Here is a 26,408-nt window from a genome sequence, read left to right on the forward strand (position 1 = left end):
CTCAGGGGTCCTGAGCCAGAGCTGCAGGGATGGGGGCAGGAGGGTGGGGAGGGTAGGCAAAAGTTACCAAGGGCCGTCAGGAAATTGTAGAGATGGGCAGCATCTCAGCCATAACACATGGGCCCTTCCTCCCTCCAGAAGGGCAAACTGAGACCCAGGGAAAAAGCAAGAGTGGGTAAGATCCCACTGTGAGACCCCATCTTCAAGGGTCACCTCACACGTTGCTGGGGGCAGGAGGGGCAGTTGAGGGTGGCAGAGACGGGGGGAGGTGACGATCAAGCCGGACAGCCAGGCTCACAAGGAAATCCTACCCCACTACACAAAGAACATTACCCACAGGACCTTGCCTTATCTTGCCAACCTCTAAAGTTGGTATAGTGGCTTCCCTGGTGGCTCAGACAGTAAAGCGTCTGCCTGCAGTGCGGGACACCCGGGTTCGATCCCTGGGTCGGGAAGATCCCCTGGAGAAGGAAATAGCAACTCACTCCCATGGATGGAGGAGCCTGGCAGGCTATAGTCCATGGGGTTGCAAAGAGTTGGACACGATTGAGCAAAGGTTGGCATGTGGATGAGGATCCCAGGACACAGAGAGGTCATGTAACTTGCCCAAGATCACACAGCTGTGAATGCCTTTACCCACCTGAAGCAGTGCAGAGCAGAAGGAGCCCTGAGTTCAGGGCCGGACTGCTGCCTGGGTTCAAACCCAGCTCTGTCACTTACAGGCTGTGTGAACTTGGGGAACTTGCTTTTCTGAGCCTCACTTAACCCCCTCTTTAAAATGGGGCTAACAGTACCCACCTCGTGCTGCTGTGACGATTACATGAGCCGAAATGGGTAAAAGACTCAGTTGTGCCCTGATAACAAAGCAAGTTCTTGATGCATGTTAACTGCTGTTACTACCACGGTCTGTTCTCAGCACGACGGGCAGGGGAATCCTTTGAAAAGGTAAGTCTGATCATCTCACTCCATTGACTTTCCCTCCACCCAGAACAAAAGTTCAAGTCTTAACCATGACTTCTGACTGGCCTGCATCACCACCCTGGCCCCCCTTCCACTACTCCCCCCACCCCTGACACGGCAGTCTCCTGCCTCAGGGCCTTTGTACTGGTTTTTCCTTCTACCTGGAACGCTCGGCCCCCAGGGATTAGCACAGCTCCTCCTTCAAGCATCTGTTCCAATGTCATCTTCTCTGTGAGGTCTGTCTTGACACCTGCTTCAAAACTGTCACCACCACCCACTTCCCTGCTTGATTTTCTCTGTGGCATCCGTTGCCAGCAGACACTCCAAAAGACGGCTTGCTTAGTTAGTTATTATTACGACTGTGTCATCTTTCTCCCCCACTGGAAAACAGTTCATGATGGCGGGATATCTGTGCTCTGTACTGTCTCCAGCCTAGAACATGCCTGGCACAAAAGCGGGGCCCTGGGAAATATTATTTGAATGAATGAATGAGTAACTGCATCCATCTGTCACTACACTTGAAAGTCCGGAGTTTAACACCAAAGAGATCAAGTTCCAAGGGTCAGAGGCAAGCCTGGAGGGGAGCAGAGCCAGGAGGTCGGGGCGAGGCAAGGACAGAGCTGAGGAAGGAAGAGTCTGAACCCCAGACTGAAATTCTTGTTGGGAGACTGGCAGGCAGGAGGGAGGAAGAGGTATTTACAAAACACCTACTAGGCACTAAAAAAAACCAACTAAGATATTCATTCATTCACAGACAAGTCATTAGACAGCCCTGTGCCAGACTGTTCTAGGGCCCCAGGAGCCTACATCCTGAAGAGAAACAGGGAGGTATGACGTTCATGATCCTTGCCCTCTCTGACATCACCGTCTTGTGAGAAGAAAGACACTAACCAGCTCTAACATTGCATATTAACATCAGACCCATTTCACAGATGAGGGAGCAGAGGCTTGGGGCATTTAGGCATCCTGGCTGCTGGGTGGCAGAGCCAGGTCAAGAATCAGCTGGATCTGCCTGGTTCCCAACCCCCTTCTTCCTTCCAATTGAGTGTGGCTGCTGGCTGGTACTCAGGGGTGGGTGGGTGTGGTCATGGGGACCGGGGCAGTGGGAAGGCAGGAAGAATGGCCTGGGCAAAGGGGCAGAGAGGGAACATGGGGAGCCAGGTGCCAGCCAGGGAGAAAGTCATTTGAAGGTGCAGCAGGAGAAAGTGAAATCAGAGACTGGGAGGAAACCAGCTACAGAGCCTGCAGACGGATGGCTTCGGTTTTCTGCTTCAGGAGCTAGGGAGGCAGGGAAGGTCTGTGAGCTCAGGGCTCTTGAAGAGCAGCCTGGCAGCTTGCATCAGACTAATGAGAATCCAGTGGCAAGAGGGAGGCCTGGTGGTCCAGTGGTGAGGAATCTGCCTGCCAGTTCAGGGGACACGGGTTCGATGCCTGGTCTGGGAACTAAGATCCCACGTGCCACTTGCGGTGGAGCAACTAAATCTGGGCTTCACAACGAGAAGCCTTTGCACCACAACTGGAGAAAGCCCTGTGCAGCAATGAAGACCCAGAGCAGCCACTAAATAAATAAAACTGTAATTTAAAATAAAGGGTGAGGGGGAAGGAGGCCTGGCCAGAAGCTGTCACCATGGGCAAGGAACGAGGTGATAAGTGTCATGGGTGGAGGAAGCCACTGGAAGGGGCAGGAGCAAGGCCATCTACGAGGAAGGACTGAAGGGTCTTGGAGGCCAACAGAGCCTGGGGGGTGAGGCCGAGCGTCCTTAAGGTAATGCCTTAGATGGAAACCAGAAATCACCAAGTGTTTTCCCCCGGTCACTGAAACTGTCCTGAGTCAAAGACAGCTTTAAAGAAGGAAAAATGCAGAACCGACCATCACAAAGCCCCTGGGATGGGCCGAGAACTGGGCTGGACACGCCACCTCATGTGAGTTTCACCCCCACTGGGTGTAGAAGGTGATTTGCACAACTTTATGGAGGGATGTTTTACACATCCTATAATCTACCTATGCCAAGTTTACAATGAAATGATTTTTAGTAACCTTAGCTAAGGTTTTAGAGCGTTTTCATCACCCATCGTACCCATTTATGTTAACCCTCGTTCTTCCCTCTCCCTGCGCCAGGCCTCCTTTCTGCCTCTATAGGTTGGTTGCTTTCCAGACAGTCTTTATAAGTAGAATCACACAATAGGTCTCTCGTGTGGTTTCTCCCAAATAACGTCATGGTGTTGAGGTTCATCTCTCCTCTCATACATATCAGGAGACTGCTTCAAGGCTGACTAGTATTCTGTTGTATGCATAGGCCACGTTTTGCTTATCCATCCATGAGCTGATGGACATGCATGTTTTCAGTTTTGGCTGCGATGAATAATGAATAATGCTGCCATGAACATTCATGCACAAATCTTTGTGTGACCTATGTTTTCAGTTCTTTTGGATGGAATGGAATTGCTGGGTCATATGGAAACTTTCACTGTTTAAGAAATGTGTACCAAAAAAAATAAATGTGAACAGTCTTGGCCCACCATTAAGAGATGCTAGCAGCTAGAAATGCCTGGGGACCCTCACCTGGGCCCAGACTACTTGTGAGGAGCCCCAAAGGCATTTCCACAACTGGAACCAGTGTTGCAACTGGACGGGCCCTTGTGGTTCTTATTGTAATTGTGAGGTGCAGCTCAGAAACCACCATCAGGGAACTTTGGAAAAACCAAGGTTTACTACTTGCAACACGTTGAGGGCACATGTCACGCTCAGGGCCACAGGATAAGGTCACAGGAAGAGAGAGAGAGAGAGAGAGGACCTGGGGTTGAGGATGGATTTTGCAGGTTCGCTCTTTATTGGTGACCTGAAAACATAAGAATAGGAATTAACACATGGGAATGGAAAAGCAGGGTCACCCCCGCAATCAATCTTCTGGGTCACCCAGGGCTTTTCCAAAGGGGAGCTTCATGCGTGGCTCTGTATATCTAGCTGTTTAGCTGGCAATGTGTTTATCGAGATGGGTATCTTTGAAATGGATGCCTCTGCCATCGAAAGCTTAAGGTCAAGCACTTACAATGAAAAAAAAAAAAAAAAAACTCATTATCAGGCACTTATACTACAGTATTGTTATCATCGTTTTTCCTAGGAGGATACTGAAGTCCAGAGAGGTCAAGTGAACTGCCCTGTGACACCCGGTCATAGCCCAGTAAGGGAAGTAGATTGATTAAAATCACGGACTGAAGATGTCACTTAGCACTACTCGCTTTTGAAAAGGATCTCGCCCACACCTGTCCACTGTCCAATGCCAGAAGTCCGCCATTAGCACATCTTCCATTGTGTTAAGCACAGCATCTCTTCATTCTCAATTGCAAGCTGAATTCCCTGGCCATAAGAATGTGTTAATTCCCAAAGATCTTTCTGTAAGTGATCTCCAGCCAGCAAGCTTTAGGCCTACAAAAGGAGGAGAAAAAGGAGACTAGTAAAGTATAAAGAGGGCCTGGGAAAGAGGCAAAGATGTTTGCCTGGACTGGTCCTGACCCAGGGAGCGTTCAGTTCCCTTCAGTCCGTGTCCACTGCGTGTCTACCCTGGGCTAGGCCCTGCGCTGGGCACTTCAAGTGAGACAGAGCAAATCAGACCTGACTCTGCGCTTAGGAAGCTCACAGCCCACTGGGGCAAGTGGATTCACCATCACACACCAAAGACGTGTGATCTTGGGGTGGACACCAGGACTCTGAGAGCCAGAGCAGAGAGACCAACTCCTGTTGGGGGAGACAGGAAATTTTTCCTGGATGACATAGCATTTGAATGGAGGCCGAGGAAGCGCTTTCCAGGCAGAGGACTCAGCACAAGCGGCAGGGAGATTCCAGGTGGACCCATGGGCATCTCCTATCACCTGGAGATTGAGGACTGAGGTTAGAAGACTGACCACTCAAATGCCTCAGGGGCTGAATAACCATCCGGACCAGTAAATCTGGCCTGACAAAGAGATGTCATGAGTTGGGGCAATAGTATCCTGTCTCCGAGCGTGGCTGCTCTTCAGTTTGAGTCAATTGTCTCCATGTGGGAATACCATCAGAACTGACATCTTCAATGTTTAAAAAAAAAAAAAATCCAAATATTTTTGTGAAATATCCAGATTTGGCAGTGCCAGAAATACATTTTAAATTCTTTAAACTCACCTGTGGGACAGACTTTGTCCAAGTGCCTCTGGTCTGCAACTGCTGACCAGATTGCTGGGTCCAGGTACTTATCTCTGGACTCCCTACCCTCTCTTGGTCTTTGAGAGCTGGTCTTCAGGCCTGAGGGTTCCTCCAGCTCAAAAGGGATTGGCTGGGGAGGGAGGTAGGAGGCGGGATCAGGGTGCGGGACACTTGTACACTCATGGCTGATTCATGTCAATGTATAGCAAAAACCACTACAATATTGTAATTCAGTTCAGTTCAGTTCAGTTCAGTTGCTCAGTCGTCTCCGACTCTTTGCGACCCCACGAACTGCAGCAGCCCAGGCCTCCCTGTCCATCACCAACTCCCGGAGTTCACTCAAACTCACTTCCATCGAGTTAGTGATGCCATCCAGCCATCTTATCCTCTGTCGTCCCCTTCTCCTGCCCCCCACCCCTCCCAACATCAGAGTCTTCTCCAATGAGTCAACTCTTTGCATGAGGTGGCCAAAGTACTGGAGTTTCAATATTGTAATTAGCCTCCAATTAAAATAAATTAATTGGAAAAAGAAAAAAAAAAAAGGGATTGGCTGTCACAGGAGCCAATCAGAACTCAGAAGAGAGAAGAGGGGATGGGCACTCCAGACAAAAGAGAAAGGAGATGAGCAGTCGTCAAACCCCACCAGGAGCGAATGTACGGGATTGACGGATTCTAATTACATCTCATTCTAATCCTTAACATTTATCTAAAAAGTGACGAGAGGCGGGCATGAGGGCAGTCACAAGCCTGCTCAGCCCCAGGGTTGCCATGTGTCTAATTAGAAGTTTTCTCCCTCTTGATCACCTAAAGTCAAATTCATTTACTCTGCTCGAATTGAGGGTTTAATTGGTTCTTGTTTATCCTCCTCCTGTCTTCTCCCCCATCACCTTTGCCTTCTTCCAGAGGGCCTCTCTGCGTGCCGGAAGCAGGCCACAGCCTCTCATCATGCAAGGGAATCTCTGTAAGGAGATCCGTTTGCGACTGTTCGTGCCAGCCTGCGGCAGCAATGACATTAACCCAGGGGCACAAGTATTATTGAGGCCACGGTGGAGAAGGGCCTTGTGATGACGTCTGATGGGAACTCAGGGTGCCCAGGACAAAGGGGGCACTTCTTGGTCTAGGCCCCCATCCCTCCCTGCTGGGTCAAAAGACGCCCTGTCCTCTCAACCTGTTGCATAACTGAGTGGGCTTCATATCCCAGTTCTGGAAGAAAAGTGGTGGGAAACACCAGTTAGGGACCAAGCCCCCTACATCCGAGGATGCGGTGAAGGCACTAAAACCACTGAATTCTTTTGCCAGCTAATGAAGTTTCTTCCCCTTTTTTTGTAGCCTCTTTCCTCCCTTGTCAATTAATAAACATGGCAGCTTCTCTTTGTGGGTAGAGAAGGTGGGAGGCAGCTACTGACCCACAAGAAATCTCTCTTCCAAATCAGACCCTCTGGATGCCGGGGAGTGGAGGAAGAGGAGGTCCAAACACAGGCATGGAGTTCTGGGCTCAAGTCCTGGCTGTGCGGCGGCTGGAGGCAGCATGAGACAGCCTGGAGCCGGATTGGGACCCATCCCAGTCACGTACCAGCCCTGTGACCCCAGGAGTATCCCTCTTTGTGACAGAGCGTTCACATGAACTTGCTGTGAAGACTCAATGTACCTGCCACTTGGCAAGAACTCATCACACACCAGATGGCAGAGCAGTGTGTTATGTTGTTCTGAGCACTTAGCAAGGCATCTGGCACACAGTTAGTGCTCAATAAATAATTATCACTACTACTAACAGGTTAGTTAACCTGTCTGGGCCTCGGGCTTCCCCATCTGTGAACTGGGGGTAATCACTGCCCCCTCCCTGGCTCTTGGAGTTGTCATGAGAAGGAAATGTGTTCATTGATATTGAGGGAACAGCGTCTGGCACAGAGTTAGGGCTCTCTGTTATGTTAGCAATGATTATTCCAGTAGCTCTCTGAGGGTGGGCAGGTCACTTTACTCTGGACCTTAGTCTGCTCATGTGCAAAAAAAATAAATGAAAGATAAAAAATATAGCACCATCTGTCCCGGCTACCTCACAGGGTTGTTGTGATAATGAAATGAGATAGTGTTGATAAAAACATTCGGTGATCTGTAAGTGTTCTACAAGTGTTAGCTGTCAGCATCACTCTGTTAAAAGGTAATTAGTTGGTAAATAAAGGGAACGAATGAAGCATTTATCCTGCCTTTTCCATGCATACTGTGCCACTGGGTACCCAAATCGTAGATAAGGGACATTTCTCTTTTTAGAAGTATTCCTGCCTGCAGATGAAGAAAGGATGGTAGAAAGAGAATCTCACCATTCGCAACCCCTAATGGATAAATGGATCTAGATCTTGAACATCCACAGCTGCTAACATCCCCAGACTGGAGACGGCAGGCGCTGTGTGTCTCCCGACGGAAAAGCCGAATTTGTACCTGCTCAAGCCTCAAAAACGAATTGTCAATTTACCGGGACTACAGAAGACAGAGGGATGAGTTAGAGGACACCATGGGGATGAAACCGGTAAAGTCCACACAGGGAAAACACAGGACAAGCATCGTTTTCTTTAAAAAATAAATAAATAAATAAAAGGAGAGTGGTACAGTCACTTTGCCAGGAAGTTTGGCGGTTTCTTACACAACTAAACATACTCTTACCACTCAGTCCAGTAATTGTGCTCTTCGCATTTGCCCAAAGGGAGCTGAAAACCTATGTCCACGCCAAAACCTACACGCGGATACTTATAGCAGCTTTATTCGTAATTGCCAAAACTTGGAAGCAACCGAGATGTCCTCCAGGAGGTAGGTGGATAAACTCCATACCTTCAGACAGTGGCACATTCGGTACTAAAAACGAAACGAGTTATCAAGCCGTGCAAAGACCGGGGGCAAACTTAAATGCGTATCAGTAAGTGAGAGAAGCCGATCTGAAAAGGATCATATCGTTTGAATCCCACCATATCACATGTTGGAAAACGCAAAACTGTGGACACGGTAAAAAGATCAGTGGCTGCCAGGGCTTATGGGAGGCATGACTAGGCAGAAGACACAGACTTTCTAGGGCAGTGAAAATACTCTGTGTGATACTATAATGATGGATACATGTCATTTTACATTTGTCCAAGCCCACAGCATGTACAACACCAAGAATAAACCCTCGTGCACACTGTGGACTCGGGGTGATTACGAAGTGTCAGTGTAGGATCGCTGACTGTAACAAATGCACCTCCCTGGTGGGGACGTTGAAAACGGGCTGACTGTGCCAGGCTGGAAACACGGGATGTACAGGAACTCTCTGCACCTTCCTCTCAATTTTGAACCTAAAACGGTTCCAAAAGACAAACTCTATTTTTAAAAATGAAAGAGAGGAACTGAGAAGGATTATAGATTAAAAGAGACAGATATATCAACCAACCTCCTTAGGCTCCTGATTCAAACCAACTATAAAATAAGCTTAAGAGGTGTGTAAGGCAACTGGAAATTTAAACATCACTGGATATTTGATGATATTCAGAATTTATTCTTAATTCTTTAGTGGAATAACTGTATTGTGGTTATGTAAAAAATTGTAGAAAAATGTAGCAAGCTGGATATGGGTAGAATATACAGTGCCTGGGGTATATTCACTTCAGAATGACACAGGGAAGTGAGTAGATGTAGACGTGAAACATGACTGATCATTGTTGAAGCTTGATGACAGATGGAGGAGCTCTCACTGTAATAGTCTCTCTACATTTATATACATTTGAATTTTTTCGCAATAAAACATCAAAGGGAAAAGTTAAATTAGCCAAAGACCAGCCTGGATTGGGAATTCTGAGATTACATTCACTGCAAATGCTTTAGGGCTCCTTTTGAGAAAGTCAGAAGGCCCGTGGCCAATCTTCCTAAGGCCATTGGACCACCCTTTGAGTCCCTGATAAACTTGTTCCTTTGGGTGCCCATAATTATTCTCTGAGGTTATATAGGGGGTGATTTTTATAGTCATTTTAAATGAACACTTAGGGGTTCTCACCTTCTGAGGCGAGTCTGGGAGAATCAGGGAAGGCTACCTGAAGGAGGTGACCTAAAAGAAGGAAAGTGGGATATTCTAGCAAAGCAAAGGCTCAAAGCAAAGGTCCACAGCTATCCTGGGACTGTAAGGGGAAAGGTTTGGTCAAAGCAAGGAAGGGGAACTGCAGGTGCTAAATTGAAAGCCAGACTGGAACTTTGAACGCCAGGTGAAGAAGTCTGATTTCCTTGTATTTGCATAACTCAGTAGCTCCATAACGCCCACAGCAGAGTCAAGTGTTTTTCTATGATTTAAGGGGGCAGTAGTCTTATGCAAGCTGGATTAGCAGAGGAAAAAAATAGAGGCAAAGATGAAGGAGGCAGGAAGGGAGGGAAGCAGGAAGCCTCATATCTCAGATGGCTGTTGACATAGACCAGCATTTCTCAAAGGAACCTTGAGGAACCTTGGTCCTTCAAGATCCTCCACAAAAGAGGGGTACCGTGGACAGGAGTTTGAGAAATACTGCATTGGCTCCTCTTAGCATCACACGTCTTATTAACATATAAAGGTCCTGAGAAGTCCAATAACAAGTAAGTCATTTTAAGTTTGTTTAAGCATTTTGTCACAAAATACCACCCCCCCTCTCCATTTTTAGGAAACTGTGGCCTAGACCACCAGGCAGTTGTGACAGAGTTTCCAGCCCACCTACCAATCTCTTGTCCCAACCCCGACCCCCCTCCTTGTCTTTGGGCCCTGAAGCCGGGCTGACCCATTTTCCCAGCGTCTCTGCAGTGCGCTGAGGGGGCTTGGGGAAGCATTAGCGTCCCAGTGGGCCCGTCAGTCCAAGCCTCCCTGTCACAGGTTTTCAGTAAGGATAAAGCAATTACATCAGATGGGGAGAAATACAGGAGAGCAGCTGCCAAGCAGACCCTCCCCTCACTTCTGGAGCAGTGTGAGAGCTGTCGGCCTTGAAGACCCCAGACCTGTGACACTGGCTTGGACTTTGTGCAGAATTAAAAGCCTTTGCCCTTGATCCTGGGGGGCAGCAGGGAATGGGGTGGAGGGCAGAGACGAGACTTCTGTCCCCTGCCCCTGCACTGCAGGAGGACTCCTGGTGGGCTCCAGGATGAGCTTGTGCCCAGTATAACCCAGGTTGCACCATCCCACCCACCTGCCAACACCCAGCCTGGGTGACCAGGTAGGGAGTGAAGAAGACCGCCCCCCTTGTCCCTTTGCTGGACTGGAGCTGCCGGTCTAAGGGTAGGAGGGTTCTGGGCCGGGTCGGGAGGGACTGCTCTCCTCCTCACCCCTCCCATCCCACTCATTCATGCTCTGAACTCATAAACCAGACTCACAAAGAGCCTGGCCCTTAAGGGGTGTCTTTTCCTGCAGGAGACTGGGGAGGGGGCATGCAGAAAGTTAACTTTAAACTTAATAAGGAAATAAATCATATAGAATATTAGAAGGACACAAGTGCTGTGGAAGACAAGGAAAGCTAGCAGGTAAAGAAGATGGAGTGTTGGGGTGGAGTACCTCCAATCCCACCTCCCTGCCTTACATTTCTTCATAGCACTTACCGAACTCTGATGAACTATATCACTCACTCACTTACCTGTTTGGTGTCTCTCTCCCTCCACAAAAGTGGATGCTCCATGGGGTCAGGAGCTTTGTCTGTGTGGTTCAGAGCTGTTCCCACATCGTAAATGCTCAGTAAATATTTGTCCAATGAATGAAGCAGTGTGTGCGCGCCTAGGCATCCATACCCGACATCCCCTGCCCTCCCTCTGGAGAGGGAGTTTCCTTTGGCAGCTGACGCAGCCTGGCCCTGGCCATGCCAGGCACCAGCCAGGAGCAAGACTGGCTCCCCATCAGCACCACCCCGCAGAAAGGCTGAGCGCAGGCCCATCCCTGTTAGGGATGGAGAACTAGGAGACGGCTCCAGGGGTGGGACCTAGAAGGCCAGGCCAGTGTGGAGGGGGGTCCCGAGTGCTCAAATCTCATTCAGAATATATCCAGAATCTGACCTCTTCCTACCCCCACCCCCACCCGGGGGCCCAGCTGCCACCGTGTTTCCCCTGCATTCCTGAAGCAGCCATTACCGCATCACTCCCCTGCTCTGCCCAGCCAGGAGCATCCTGGTAAACATCAGTCAGGTCTTGTCATCCCTCCGCTTAGAGTCCTCTGAAGTCTCCCTTCTCACTCAGAACAAAAGCCGGTGCCTTAGCCCACAAAGCTGATGGCATCTTGCCCCTCACATCCCCTACCATCTCTTCCTAACCTAACTCCTCCTCCTTCCTCATCCTGAGGTACCATTGACATTCCTGCCCCAGGGCCTTTGCACGTTCTATTCCCTCTGCTGGCGCTCTCTGCTTCTGAGATCCTGGGCCTGGGGCCTGTACCTTCTCAGTATTCAGCTGGGTGCTCAATACTATCTCCTCCTCTTCCACCACCTTCTCTGAGCATCCCACTCCAAAGATCACCCCCCAATCTCTATTTTTTCTGTATTTACTGTTTCCTTATGGCTTTTTTCACCACTTGACATTACACTATACATCATTCAACTGCCTGTTGTTTATGCCAAGAAACATAAGCTCCATGAGGACGACAGGGCTGCTATTTTGCTAACCGCTGTGTTCCCAGCACCTAGAATGGTACCCGGCACATAGTAGGTGCTCAGTAAATTTTTGTTGAATGAATGAAAAAACCAGACTTACCAGTTTCGATGGGCACTGCAAGAAGACAAGTTCCTCAGGGAACACGGACAGTGGTTCTCTTCTTCCCAAGGAGGAAACATGTTCAGAGAGAGCATGGACATTGTGTCAGGTCACGGCCCCAGCTTGGGTCGTGGCCAAGCTTATCCCCGCCTCCTACCTCCCCCACGCCCCCCCACACCCCCATCCCCAACTCTGACTCAAAGATTCTCTGTGTCTGGAAGGCCGGCCCCTCTGGGTAGCCTAGCCCACAGTAGCTCTGGGAACAGTGGAAACCCTATAGCTGAGAGTTGAGCCAGTGGTTCCTCTACCCACTCCTCATACTTGACTCACCTTTCAGGGCATGGGCAGGGGCAGGTAAGAGGAGGGGGCAGCAGCCCAGGGCATGTCTGGCTGTCAGAAAACCATGTCAGGTGCTGCGGGGCTCAAGGGGTGGGGCATCCCCTATGGCTCAGCGGTAAAAATTCTGCCTTCTATGCAGGAGCCTCGGGAGACTTGGGTTAGATCCCTGGGTTGGGAAGATCCCCTGGAGGAGGGCTTGGATCTCAGGAGCAGAGAGTGCCAGGCAGAGGGACTAGAAAGTGCAAAGGCCCTGGGGCAGGAGTGTCAGTGGTACCTCAGGATGAGGAAGGAGGAGGAGTTAGGTTAGGAAGAGATGGTAGGGGGTGTGAAGGGCCAGATCCCATCAGCTTTGTGGGTTAAGGCACCGGCTTTTGTTCTGAGTGAGAAGGCAGCCTTCAGAGGACTTTAAGCGGAGGGATGACAAGACCTGACTGATGTTTAACAGGATGCTCCTGGCTGGGCAGAGCAGGGAAGTGGCCACTGCAGTAACGCAGTATTCTCTTTGTGACTCAGCTGGTAAAAGAATCTGACTGCAATGCGAGAGACCCGAGTTCAATTCCTGGGTCTGGAAGATCTGCTGGAGAAGGGATAGGCTACCAACTCCAGTATTCTTGGGCTTCCCTTGTGGCTCAACTGGTAAAGAATCTGCCTGCAAAGCAGGAGACCTGGGTTGAATCCCTGGATAGGGAAGATCCCCTGGAGAAGGAAATGGCAGCCCACTTCAGTACTCTTGCCTGGAAAATCCCATGGATGGAGGAGCCTGGCAGACTACAGTCCATGGGGTCGCAAAGAGTCGGACCGAGCAGCAGCAGAAGCCAAGCCCAAAGAGCTTCAGTGACTAATATGCTTGTGTAAAAAAAACAAACTCAGATAAACATTTTCCTCCCCAAAACAAAAGGTGCATAGCCCACCTGGTAGTCCAGGAGGGGTCCAGCAGCAGGGGAATTGGGTGGATTGGTTACTCTTGCCTCCAGGGTGAGGCTTAGCTGGTGGGCGGAGGAGTTGGCCCAGCCCCAGAAGACTCAAGGCTGCCCTAGGACTGTGTTCTGAGTCTCCAGGCAGTCAATGCTACACTTGCTCTGGGAATAGACTGGAGTCTTTTCCAACTCCTCAGCCTCTAGCCTGGGGACGGGGAGGTCCTCTCTGTTCCCAGATCCTCCAAACCTATTTCAGTAGAAAACAGGGAGGGGTCAGGGCAAGCACATGGCCCATCTCCAACACGCACCCCCACGTTCCTCCCATCACTCCACCTTCCCTCAGCCGAGGAAGCATCGTCTTGTCTGGGGACTTGGAGCATCCTGCATCTTCCAAATATTTGGTTCTTTCACCACCACCCCTGCTCCCACACATACACAGGCATCAGTGTTTGACACTCAGAAGACAAGAACCAACTTCTAACTTCTGGTGGGTCGTCTGTCCCCTGAGGCAGTGAATGTTCTGAGTCCAAATGCCCTATAAAAGAAGAGGAAATGCCAGGGAAGGAAGGAAGATTAATATTTCAAAAAGAAAACCATCTGGCCATATAATTTTACATTTATTCTTCTGATCAGTTAATCTCTGTCTCCCTTAGACGGTGAATTCTGTGAGGGCAGGACCCGCATCTGATGTGGCTCGCCGTCCTAGCTCCAGTGTCTGGGAGGGGGCCTGATAATGAGGGAGAATGAAGATTCAGGGAATGGATGGATGACCAGCCACCTCCCTGGGACTGCCTGGGTGAGCTCAGAAAGGATCCCTGGAACCAAAGAAGTGAGGGGGCTGTACCAGACCTGTGGTTGCCAAGCTGAGGTCTATGGAGGCACTTGCGTGAATCTTGTTTTCAAAGGTCTGATCAAAGGTTAGTCCTCCTCCCCTCCTTGTGGATGGCTTGCACTAGCTCACCAAGGTGGCAGCCTCTTGGATTTTTCCCAGAGCTGTAACAATCGCCCAGGAACACGGGCTGGCTCATAGTGACATCACAGAGGCCAACTCCAACTCCAGATCACATGCCCAGTACTGCCAGTTACCACGTTATACTCAGTGGACCTGTGAAGGTCATGCTGCTGCTGCTAAGTCACTTCAGTCATGTCCAATTCTGTGCGACCCCATAGATGGCAGCCCACCAGGCTCCCCTGCCCCTGGGATTCTCCAGGCAAGAACACTGGAGTGGGTTGCCATTTCCTTCTCCAATGCATGAAAGCGAAAAGTGAAAGTCAAGTTGCTCAGTCGTGTCTGACTCTTTTCGACACCATGGACTGCAGCCTACCAGGCTCCTCTGTCCATGGGATTTTCCAGGCAAGAGTACTGGAGTGGGGTGCCATTGCCTTCTCTGGAAGGTCATGCAGCACCCTGCAAATGTGGGCTGTGGCAGACACAGTATTGCAGAGAGCATGACACATAGGGTTTTCTAACGATCCCCATGAGCTTCAACGGGGAGATTTAGGATTCCAGCTTAACAGCTGCTTAAAGTGAAAGTGTTAGTTACTCAGTCATGTCTGACTCTTTGCAACCCCGTGGACTGTAGCCAGCCAGGCTCCTCTGTCCATGGAATTCTCCAGGCAAGAATACTGGAATGGGTTGCCATTTCCTTCTCCAGGGGATCTTCCTGACCCAGGGATCAAGCCCTGACAGGCCCTGACAAGCTGACAACTTTCTTCCTGATCCAGAAGTGCCTGAGCCCAGGAGGAGGGAGAGAAGTGGAGAAACAAAGCCATTCTTTGGATCCTAGGGCAGACCTCAGGGCTAAATCCCCAGCGGGAGCTGCAGTGGGCACCCTTTCCCTGCAGCCAGAGTATTAAGTGAAGAGAACCCCCCTCGCCATAGTACTGACTTTCCCTGGCACTGCCCATTTCCTCTGAGAGGAAAAGCAGGCCCACAGCTGTCCTTCAGGAATCTGTGCCATGGTCACTATCCCAGAGCCCACTACAGGATTTTGGCTGTCTCTCTCAAGGCTCCTGCTGATAACAAGGCTAACAGTTCACCTTGTGGATTGCTCATTCTCTCTCGGTACTGAAAAGATGTGTACATTTTGCATACATTTGCTCATTTCATTTTAGGCCTCCCAACGATCTCTTGAGGAAGATACAAGATTATATTCATTTTACAGAGGAAACTGAGGCCCAAGGATGCAGTGATAGATTGCTTCAGTGATGGCCCCCAATCTGCTCGTGGGATGCAGTTCGGTGTGCCCTCCCATCCTGGCTCAGGGCTGTGCCACTTGACTTGCTTTGGCCAATGAAGCAGAAGTTAGCCTGTTGCCAGCAGAGACCTGAAGCATGCTTGCACATTGAGGCTTGCTCTCTGGACACTTTTGAAGCTTTTTAATTCAAGAATTTGGGCTATAAATAAGCCCAAACTAGCATGATGGCATCTGAGAAACCACATGCAGTGAGGCCCAGAAGTTCTGTTCATCCCAAATGAGGCAAATTGATCAGCCAGTCCCAGGGGACCCACCAACTGACAGCAGACACACGAGCGAGCCCAGCCAAGATCAGCCGAGCCCTCCCCAGACCTGGAGGACTGCTGAGCTGGCCCCAACCAAAACTGCTCACCCTCAAAACCATGAGCTAAATTAGTGGCTGTGGATTGAGCCACTGATTTGTGGGGTGTTCATTGCACAGTGAAAGCACCTGACACAGAGAAGTCATTTGGCTGAGTTCACATAGCAGAAAGTGAAAGTGAAAGTCGCTCAGTCATGTCCGACTCTTTGCGACACCATGGACTGTACAGTCCATGGAACTCTCCAGGCCAGAATACTGCAGTGGGTAACTTTTCCCTTCTCCAGGGGATCTTCCCAACCCAGGGATCAAACCCAGGTCTCCCGCATTGCAGGTGGATTCTTTATCAGCTGAGCCACCAGGGAAACCCAAGAATACTGGAGTGGGTGGCCTATCCCTTCTCCAGTGCATCCAAGGTCTCCTGCATCGCAGGACGGATTCTTTACCAGCTGAGCGATCAGGGAAGCCCAGGATTCAAACCCAACCTTTCTGACCCCAGAGCACATGCTCTTTGGCACTGAAGTTTCAGTGCTTACAACATATATTAAGTTTCACTGAGGCCCCTAATGAGTCCAGGGGCTTCCCTGCTGGCTCAGTCGTAAAGAATCCACCTTCAATGCAGGAGACCTGGGTTCGATCCCGGGGTCGGGAAGATGCCCTGGAGAAAGAAATGACAACCCAGTCCAGTATGCTTATCTGGAAAAATCCCACGGACAGAAGAGCCTGATGGGCTACAGCCCATGGGGTTGCAAGAGTCAGACATGACTTAGTGACTAAAGCACTCCCAGTGAGTCCATGAACAGAGTCATAACAGAAGCTCGGAGATGTCAAGAAACCTACCTGAGTTCACACAGCTGGTCAGGCTGGAGGAAGGCATGCAACCCAGTTTCTGATTCTACACTCATACAGTTCCCAACTCTCAATAAAGGCTGGCTCAGCCAGAGCTTGGGGCACTGGTGTTTAAAGAAGCTTCTTTTTCAGTGCCTTTAAAGCCCCCTGCCACCACCACCATACCTCCTTGAATTTCACGAACAGCCCAGTCTGCTCCCTCCCACCATGAGATCCTCAGACAGAGCAGGTGGCTGCCTCAGCCGGGAAGCTCTGACTGTTGAACTGACCCTGTCTGCCGCACCTTTCTCTTCTCACTGCCTCATAGGAGCTGTCGGTTGTCTTGGATACAGCAGGAGATAAGAAAGGATGGCAGCTGAGGTCGCAACAGGAACTGGACAGGCTATGGACAGGGAGAAATGGCTTCCCAGACAGACTCATGCCCTTTCACCCAGCCTGGAGTGAGAGAGGAGTCTGTGTGGGAGAACTGAGGTCTCCATAAGATCACCTGGAGGAAGAGGGATGGGCTTGGAGTAGGGGGGAGGCAAGTCAACTGCCCAAGGCCTCCGTGTCTAATTATAAGGCTGAGAGGAGGAGGGCGTGTCACAGAGTCACCTGGAGTGTCAGGGGGGTGGGAATGGCCAGTGGAGAGGCCCCCTGAGGCCTGACCATGAGCATCTACAGGGCAAGGATCTAGAGCTAGGCTGGCTTCCCAGAGCTGGGACAGATGTGGCCCCTCTCTACTCCACCATAAAATTAAATTAACCAGGGCCTCCTGGTGGCTCAGGGGTAAAGAATCCACTTGTCAACACGGGAGACACGGGTTCGATCCCTGATCCAAGACGATCCCATATGCCATAGAATAACTAAGCCACGACTGTTGAGCCTATGCTCCAGAGCCCGGAAGTCAGCCACTGAGCACACACATCACAGCTGTTGAAGTCTTAGAGCCCTAGAGCCCTAGAGCCCTAGAGCCCGCGTTCCGGAACGAATCCACTGCAAGGGGAAGCCTACGCACTGCAACCAGAGAGTAGCCCCCGCTCCCCGCAACTAGAGAAAAGCCTGAGCGGCAATGAAGACCCAGCATGGCCAAAAATAAATGAATAGTAAAATTATTTTTAAAAAATCAGCAGGCAAGGAGGAGGCAGCTGTGGCATGAGAGAAGAAGACGCCTTGAGTCATTCGGACTAGATCTGAACCCTCCTAGGTGTGCGACTTTGGGAAGCGTTCTTTATCTCTCTGAGCCTCAGTTTCTCATCTGGAAAATGGGGATAACCATCACTTATCTCACGGGTTGCTGTAAGCCCTAAGTGAGAAGAGGTTGTGAGAGCTTCTCATAAACCACAAATGCCATGTAGGAGAGATGACACTACGGCCCACCTGTCCTTCTGGCTCCGCCAGCTCCACTACTCCTCCAAGTCCTGGATGAGACCCCCTAAGCACCACTCCCCAGAGTTCAAAGGGCCCATCGAAGCCATCTGGCCCAAATGGCCTGGCTTTGCAGTTGGGAAACTGAAGGCCCAGTGAGGAGGGCTTTGGCTGGAACTGGGTTTCCTAACTCGGGTTCTTTCTGCTCCATCATGTGTGTGGTCAAAGCCCACCCCTCCTGCACCCCATGCTCCCTGGCCTGAGCCCGGGGGGTAAGCCAGGTGAGCTGCTCCATGGCCCCTTATCTGCTAATCCAGTCCACCTTCTGAGCGAAGCAACGCTTCCACATCACATTAGGAGGTGGGGCTCCCAAGGAGACCCCTGCATGGTTTCTGTATGAAAAGGAATCTAAAATCCGAGGCTAGCCTCTGTGGAAGACACCTGAGATTTGGGCGTCTGACCCTGTCTGTGCCTGGTTAGCTTAGTTTTTTAATTGTTATTTGATTTGTTCTTTTAAATAGGATGCACATATACTTGGTACAAAATTCAAAAGGCGTAACAGGGTTAATATACAGGAAAGCAAGTTCCCTCCTTTCCTGTCTCCCAGTCACTTGGTTTTCCTCCCCAGGGGGCAGTATTGCTCCCAGATTCAAGTGACTGACTTTACACCTTTATAAGCAAAAGCACACACACATTTATACAGTCTTTTCTATATTGCATAAATAGTAGCATTCGATACACGTAGCAGACCTTGCTTTTTTTCTCACCCAACCACCTGTCTTGGTGATCTTCTCTCATCAGGACATAGAGAGCTGCTCCTTTCTTTTTCATGCCTGCATAGTATTTCACTACCTGGATCATTTATTCGCCAGTCTCCTCTTCATGATCCCTTCTGCTCTTTCTCATCAAGCTATCATAGTGCTGCAATAAATTGTCATGTTATATGTAGGATAAGTTCCAAGAAGCTGAATCCCTGGGTCAAGGAATATGTATGCTTACCATTTGATAGATAACAAGCTGTCCTCCATAGAGGTAGGACCAACATTACTGGAGAGTACCTATTGTTCCATACCAGTTCCGACTCAGTAGATTATATTTTTTAACCTTGCTCAAGCTGATAGATAAAAATGGTATATCCGCATATTTTTAATTTTCTCTTTTCCTATTATAGGAGAAAATGAGCAACCTTGCATATGCTTAAGATCCGTTTGTAATTCTTTTCCCAGAAACTGTCCATACCTAATCACTTTCCACATTTCTCACAGTTTTTTCTTATTGATCTGTGGAAGCTCTTTATATATTGAAGATTTCAGCCTCTGTCTGCGATAACAGCTTCGAGTATTTTCCCATGTTTTCATTTGTCTTTTGATTCTTACAGTGCTTGTTTCCATGAAGGTCCTTTTGATATCATCAAATCTACTCATCTGGATGTTGTGGAATTTCTAAGGTTTGTATCACACTTAGAAATCCTCTAAATTGTAAACCTGGACCCACACTGACTTTCCGTGTTGGTGTCTGGCCTGACCTTTCCTTCCTGGTTTGACCCACTGTCAATGCTGGCACCTAATATCTATAATCCAGCCTCTGCTGGGCAGCCCCACCCCTTCCCTCCTCCCTACTTACCTCTGTAGTTTGGCCCTTGACTTCCTGCCACTTTCCCAGCCACCAGCTTCTGTGCCCATCCAGCTGCTTCCCAGCCTGCTGCAATCCCTCTGGCCCCTACTCATCCTCCCACCCGCTCCAATTAAAGCAGTGCCTTAACGGCATTCTTCCTCATTCCCTTCTTCTCCCCCATGGACCACGTTTATCCAGCCAGCCCAGCCTCCCTGCTCCTTTTGGAACACAACTACACACAGAGACTTGACTTTGAACCTCGGACTCCTTGGTGAAACTGGAGTGGTAGGGGGTCCATGGATGATATGGTGGGTAAGTTGGGGTTGGGGGAGCAGAAAGGAGGAAGAGAGGAGTCTTCCCAAACCTTTGCTAGCAAATCCCAATGTGGCATCCTCCTTCCCAGCAACTTAGCTGAATTTCTATCTTTATTAATCAAATAACAAATTTAATTAATTACCTTAAATTGCTCTAATTGAATCTAGAACAAGAGCACGGACAAAATCCTGGTAAGTAATGAACTCAGACATTTCCAGCATCCGGAATTGAAATGATCTTTAATTTCAATTTGGGAGCAAAACTAACGTGACTGCGTTCAAACCCTCCCCCTCCAGCCTGCTCCCTGAGAGCCTCGCTACCGCCCACTATGCCAAAAAGACCTCCGAATTCTGTTCTCCCTTTTTGGCAGTGATGATCTTTCTGCCTCAACTTATCCCAACCAAGAAATGGGTCCAATCCCCACCTGCAAGTGCTCTCTGAGTGCTGGAGTCCACCGGGTGCCTGGAGAGTGTACAATAACAGCCCTGGTAGAAGCACAAATAACGAGGCAGCAGCCAAGTCAGGCGCTCGACCCATCCTTGCCTCCATGTCGCTCCTCCTGCTGTGCCTTCTGGCAGGAGTGCCTCTTCCCTGCTAGTTTCCCGCTCTCACATCCCCGCTTTCAAGGCCAGTTCACATGTGTCCTTCAAAGGAAGCCACCCACCCTCTACAGAAAGGACTCAGCTAGACCAAGATGTTTTCTGTGCAATTGGCCTCCCAGGGGTAGCCCCGGGCCAGGGGCAGGAGGAATGGAACAGAGCTTGTTTGGTGTGGGAGGATGGCAACGCATTCTCTGGATATTAGAGGTGAGGAAACAGGCTCAGAGGAGTCAAGTACTTTTTTTCCATGATCACACAGCTGGATAGTAGCTAAAGCCACACACGTAACCCTAGCTGACATGGCTGCCTTTCTGGCTTTGCCTGCATATTAGTAGAGAAAGCCACACCTCAAAAATCTCCCTTAAAGCCCACCTTTCCGTCATATCTTTTCCCTAAGCCACCAGATCCCATCAGTGCCTTGTCTCCCTGCTCCCCTTACATGCTTTCCCTTCCCTGACTCTCTCTATCCTGCGCATGGCTTTGTTCCAGAATGACTTCCAGGTGATCTGTCTGATTAAGAAAAAAGGATGCAAGGACAGCCAAAACACTCTTTAATTTTTTGTTCTTATTGTTATGGAGTTTTTTGTATCATTATTTTCTCATTATTCTTCCCTTCAGCTGCCAAGTCTCTGCAACATGCCTTCCATCATGCCATGCTCCTGCCCTAACACCTACAGTGGCTCCCTATTACCTCTTCCTCAAGTCAGAGCTCAGCCATTCACTGAACGGTGGAAAATATCATAACAGGTAGTATGCACTATTATTACAACAGTGAGAGGCAGCCATTCCTTTCATTTCTACTTGATCAATTAGGGTGCAGAGAGGATCACAGAGCTGGGGTTCAGATCCTGGTCTCTCCCGCTCCAAAAGGCTCCAGAGCCAGCTCCAGCCCCACAGCATGGTACAGCCCCATCAGGTGCTGGATGCAAGCGCCTGCTCCAGTAGGACCCTAAGGGCCATGCTTCTGGGACAGAACTAAAGAACCATCCGTGGTCCCTGCCCTCAAGATGCTTCCAGTCTCAGAGAGGACATAAGCCCAGGTGACCAGCTCTGGAAGAGGCAAACAGATGCCACTCCATGTTCAGGGAGGGAGACCAACTTCAGCCCTCCAAGGGAAACTGCCCTCTCCCCTCCAGAAGCTGGATGTGGAAGGGAGAGGGACAAGGGAGCCGCCACCGTGAGCAGAGCATCACCCCTCACCTGCAGTCACATCCCTGAGCTGGTCCATGTGGGACACAGGCAGGCAGAGAGGTGGGGCTGGTGGGGCTCATTGGGGAGCTGATGGGGCTTTTAATGCTCCTCCAGCCAGAGTGATGAGACTTGGAGGGGGGGTGAGTGTGGTTGAGTGCTGGCCACCCTGGCAGAGGGAGCAGATGTCTCAGCCTCTCCCTGTTCCCCCGCAGGCCTCATCTTTTATAAATAGTTGTACTCGTTGGAGCCAGAGTGAGTTAAGGCTTCGGCGTTTCTGAATGACAGCCGGGCAGAGCCAGGCCCATCTGCCTGGGGCTAGGCACGCTCACAAAAAACACCCCCTCCCCACCAGCAGCCCGTCTGCCACAAGGGTGTCATTGCACCCAGGACATGCGGCATCCTGGCATGTGCTGGCTCCACGTGGCTGCTGGCATGTGGGCTGTGTGGGCTCCTGAGCAAAGTAGCCAAGTAAAATCAAAAGGACTTCGGAACAGACTGATTCCTGGGGGAGCTCTGCGACTGCATGATGAGCATGCAACAGCCAAGCTTTAAGCTCTGAAGCATGATCGGGGAACGGGAAAGAAGGCTGGGCCAGGTGACTGCAAAGTTCTTTGGTACAGTATACATCTGGGGTGACAGGGGCTGGGAGCTCTCAGGGCCCTCATGGCTTCGTAAGACCATGGCCTCCCTCCCCAGCTCTCACTTGCCGAGAAGCTCATCCATGTGGGTTCCCAGAACCTTCCCACTCCTGTGTGAGCCCAACACCTTCTCTGGATGCAGGAGACAGCCAGGAGAGGCTCTGCCCACAGCCTGGAACGCATGACTGCAGAGCTGTGTGCTCCCACAGGATGCTGCACTGAGGTTGCCAGCTCCCCAGGCTTTCCATGAAGCCCAGGTATTGAGACAGCTCTGCTGATCAGGGGAAGCCCTGTTAGAGTGGGAACCCTGTGAGCCTCCCCAACCTTAGAAACTCTCCACTTCCTAAAGCAAGGACATCATGAAATCCTTGACCTTTGGGATCAAAAGTAGGTATTTCAAGCAATAAGCTCCATGGAGGCAGGGACCAGGTCTGTCTTATTCCCTCCTCCTCTTGTCCATGGTGGCATTTAAATGATTATGGATCAAGAGAATAGCTGACTGAGTGAATAAATGATGTCAAGGCCACCTTACCCACCTCCTTGCACGAAATCGAGGTCAGCTGTGAATTCTCTCTGTCCTCTCTCTGTGGAGGTAGGGGACAAGCATGACCAGCCTGGAGCACATCATCTCTGGGGTCCTGCCTCTACTTGAATCCTGGCTCTACCTCTTATCAGATGTGTGATCTCAAGTGGGTTTCTCAACCACTCCGCTTCACTAGCTGGAAAACAGAAAGGTGCCAGAATACTCTGAGATGATATTCTTAGCTTGCATATAGTAGGATTCCATAAATGATGCTGCAGTAGTCAACAGTGCTGCTCTTTGAATGTCTGTGGTTCTCTTTCCAAGCCTGTGGTAGGCTCCTACTCCTCCCTCCTTGAAATTGGATGTGGTCATATGAGTTGTTTTGGCCAATGAATTGAGACCAGAAGCAGCGCATCACTCCTTGATGGAGACTTTAAGAGCCCTCGTGCAATTTACCACACTCTGTTTTTCCTACTTAGTAATCATGGCAGCAATAAGATAGAGCCGCATCCAGCCTGGGCCCTGGAATGAGGAAGACATGAGCCAGATCCTCCACCTCCCATCCCCCAAACCATCGCCTCTGCTGACACTCGATGGAGCAGAATGTAGTAAATTGTAAATATGGCTGCAGTACTCCTCCCACTCCTATATGGACTCCCCCTTGGCAACGTTACTTTACAACTTCCCATACCCCTTGAGCCTGCTCAGCCATGTGACTTGCTTTGGCCAATGGGATGTTAGAAAATGCTATGCAAACAAAGACTTGTAAAGCCATGGCACATTGGAGTTTGCCCTCTTTCGTGGCTGGAAACTCTTCTGCCACCATGTGAATGGACAAAGAGGGGCCACATAATGAAAGGTCCAGTTTGTCCCAGCTGAAACCCCAAACATGTAAGTGAGGCTACCATAAACCATCTAGCCCCATCTGAACTGGCACAGACCAGAACCACCCAGCCAACCCACCGAACTGGGAGAAATATTAAATGCAGGTTTGCTACTTTAGCCAAGGCTAACTAATACAATGAGAAATAAATGAATGAAAAATAAGCCTCAGAGGATTAAGCCACTGGTCTTTGGGGATGTTTGTTACCGCAGTGTCACCTAGCCCATTCTGACTGATACATTTCCTTCCCCTTTCCCTCAGGGAAAGGAAGTACATCCCAATTAAGCTGTGAGGGGCTTTATCCATTACAGTTTCCCTTTTGTTCAACCATTCCCTTCCATTCACCCCACTCTTCTGTCTCTTGGTTCAGATAGGATCTTCTGCTGTTATCCAAGCCCCTGTCCCTTGGGCTCATCATGGAGCCTTCTCCTCACCCAGGGCGAGGAGACTGGATCAGACTTTCCAGGGTCAACAGTGCCTTAGAGACAAGTTGTGAGAGGTGCTGGTGTGACCCTGGTCTGCCCAATGGACCAGTGGAGGCAGCCTGGTCTCTGCTCATGCTTGGTATTCCCTCACCCCCTTCACGCTCCTGTATATTATCTGGCTGCAACATGTGGTTTAAAAAGGCACTGGACTCAGCATCAGACCTACCTGGATTCAAATCCCAGCCCTGCCTCTTGCCTTTTCATCCTGGTTCTGCCACTCCTTAGCATGTGACTTCGGGAGAATTCTTCAACCTCATTGAGCTCCAGTTTCCTCCTCTGTAAGCTAGTGGTTAAAAAAAAAAAAAAAATCCTTGTTCACATGGCTATATGAGTTATAAATCCATTAAGTGTCTAGAGAAGTACCTGATATGAGTAAACACTGAATAAATAGCAACATGAGGAGCATCTGGAGCCAGATTGGCATTGACTGGTGATGTGTCTTTGGAGAAGTCAGACATCCCAGAAATTTAGCTTCCTCCTCTGTAAAATGGGAGTTAAATGGGCTTTGTGTCAGGATTTTTTTAAAAAGAGTATATAATAAAGTGCCTGGCATGTTTCAAGTTCTGGAAAGTGTCAGTTCTTTCTCCTTGTCTAGTTTACAAATTTATTTGAGTACAGAAGTCTTGTTTTATCTCCCTACCCCTCCCCTACTCTCACACATACACTCTCCAGTCCAGGGACGTCTCTGTGCCTGCTCACCTCCAAGGAATACTTCTCAGGCCAGAGAGCCTGGTTCTATCATATGTCAACTAAACAGAAAGAATTCACTGACCTGAAGTGGTGGGGAGACCTGTGAGCATCTCACACCGACGTCCTCCTCACCCTCCCCGCCCCTCCCCTCCCTCGCCTTACCCTCTCCCACAGGCATGCTCCACGACTGTTCAAGAGCAGTTTCCATGGTGATAGCATTTTAAAGTTTTCTAGGAGCAGAACAAGAATAATTTTCTACCTTCTCCTCCTCCTCCGTGGCAATCTGGGAAAAGGGAGCTTATTACAGATAAAGCGTGGGGTGAGGGGTGAGGAGGGGAGATGCAGCTTTCTTTCATCGCTTGATTGGATAAGATGGTCATGCTGAAACTCCTCATTCCCAGCTTCCCCCACCCCCAGCCCTCACCATCATTCCTTGGGGTCCTTGGTCACCTGTTCCTCACCTGCCTCTGCTTCGGTGAAGAGATGGGTGAAGGTAAGGTAAGAAAGGAAGAGATAAAGGAAAAAGAAAGGGAGAAAGGCTGGGCTGACATATGCCCAACTGTAAGCATGCACACACTCAGAGTGGTTACAGAAAATTTCCACTAATCCCACTTTGGGAAGTGACATACATGGAGATGAGCTGATTTAGAAGCAAAGATATTTGTGTAACCTCGTTGGGACCCATGATTGAGGGTCAATCTATATGTTACAATCACCTTGCACATATCTTCAGAATCTACCAGCCCCAAAGAGGGTCCACACACTACTGAGAAAGAGCGTTGTGGTTATGACAACCTCTGATGACAGAAAACACCATTCTGATTTCTATTTGCTTCCTCGGCATTCTGTCTCTCAACCCTCAGCTGTTTCTCATGCTCATTCTCCAGTCTTTGAAGGGAGCTTTGGTCTGGATTGTGGGTCCCCATACAGTTTGCATCCTTGGAGGAGGAAATGGCAACTCACTCCAATATTCTTTCCTGGAAAAATTCCATGGACAGAGAAGTCTGGTGGGCTACAGTCCATGGGGTCACAAAGGGTCGGACATGACCGAGCACACATTAGCATGTACAAGGTACATCAGGGTAAGAAGACCAAAAAACCAGATACAATCCTGATTCTACCACCCCGTAGCTGGATGACCCTAAGAAAATCACTCAGTCTTTCTGAATCTCTTCTGCTTCATCTCTAATTTCTATTCTTTCTGTCTTGCTCAAAAGGTTACTTTAAAAGTAAAAGCAAAATCGCCTTGAAAATGAGCAGATATCATGTTTGTAAGATATTTCATTCTATTACTTTAACAGGGTCAATATTCAAGACAAACTTAAAGCCTGGTCTCAAACAACATTTGTGGTGAACCAAAGAGACAAGAAAAGTTGAAATGTCAATCTAGAAATGCACAGTCCCCAGGCAACAGTGTGTGATAACTCCAACGGCACAGAGATCTGCCATGTGGCCTTGCCCTCTCAGAGCCTTGTCTCTCTCCATCACTGACTCAGTGGACATGAGTGTGAGCAAACTCTGGGAGATAGTGAAGGACAGGGAAGCCTGGCGTGCTGCAGGTCCTGGGGTCACAGAGTAAGACACGATTTAGTGGCTGAACAACAGCAACAACAATAGTCA

The 26,408-nt window shown here is 49.6% G+C and overlaps 1 long non-coding RNA gene across 3 annotated transcripts; it reads right to left on the reverse strand.

Annotated features, from left to right (window-relative positions):
* Window positions 1-3,652: 3,652 nt before the first annotated feature.
* LOC107133190 (uncharacterized) lies at window positions 3,653-14,120 on the reverse strand. Of its 3 annotated transcripts, none has more exons than XR_009490716.1 (6): window positions 13,948-14,120; window positions 13,432-13,633; window positions 13,093-13,345; window positions 11,843-11,903; window positions 4,225-4,387; window positions 3,653-3,800 (listed from the first exon to the last, which is right to left on the reverse strand). It is a non-coding gene; the product is annotated as an uncharacterized lncRNA (long non-coding RNA). The 3 variants fall into 3 exon arrangements; XR_003029510.2 differs by having other exon boundaries at window positions 13,534-13,633; window positions 13,948-14,119; XR_009490717.1 differs by lacking the exon at window positions 13,093-13,345 and having other exon boundaries at window positions 11,843-11,857; window positions 13,534-13,633; window positions 13,948-14,113.
* Window positions 14,121-26,408: the final 12,288 nt, after the last annotated feature.

This window comes from Bos taurus, chromosome 15 (genome assembly GCF_002263795.3).
Source record: "Bos taurus isolate L1 Dominette 01449 registration number 42190680 breed Hereford chromosome 15, ARS-UCD2.0, whole genome shotgun sequence".
Classification (NCBI taxonomy): Eukaryota; Metazoa; Chordata; class Mammalia; order Artiodactyla; family Bovidae; genus Bos; species Bos taurus.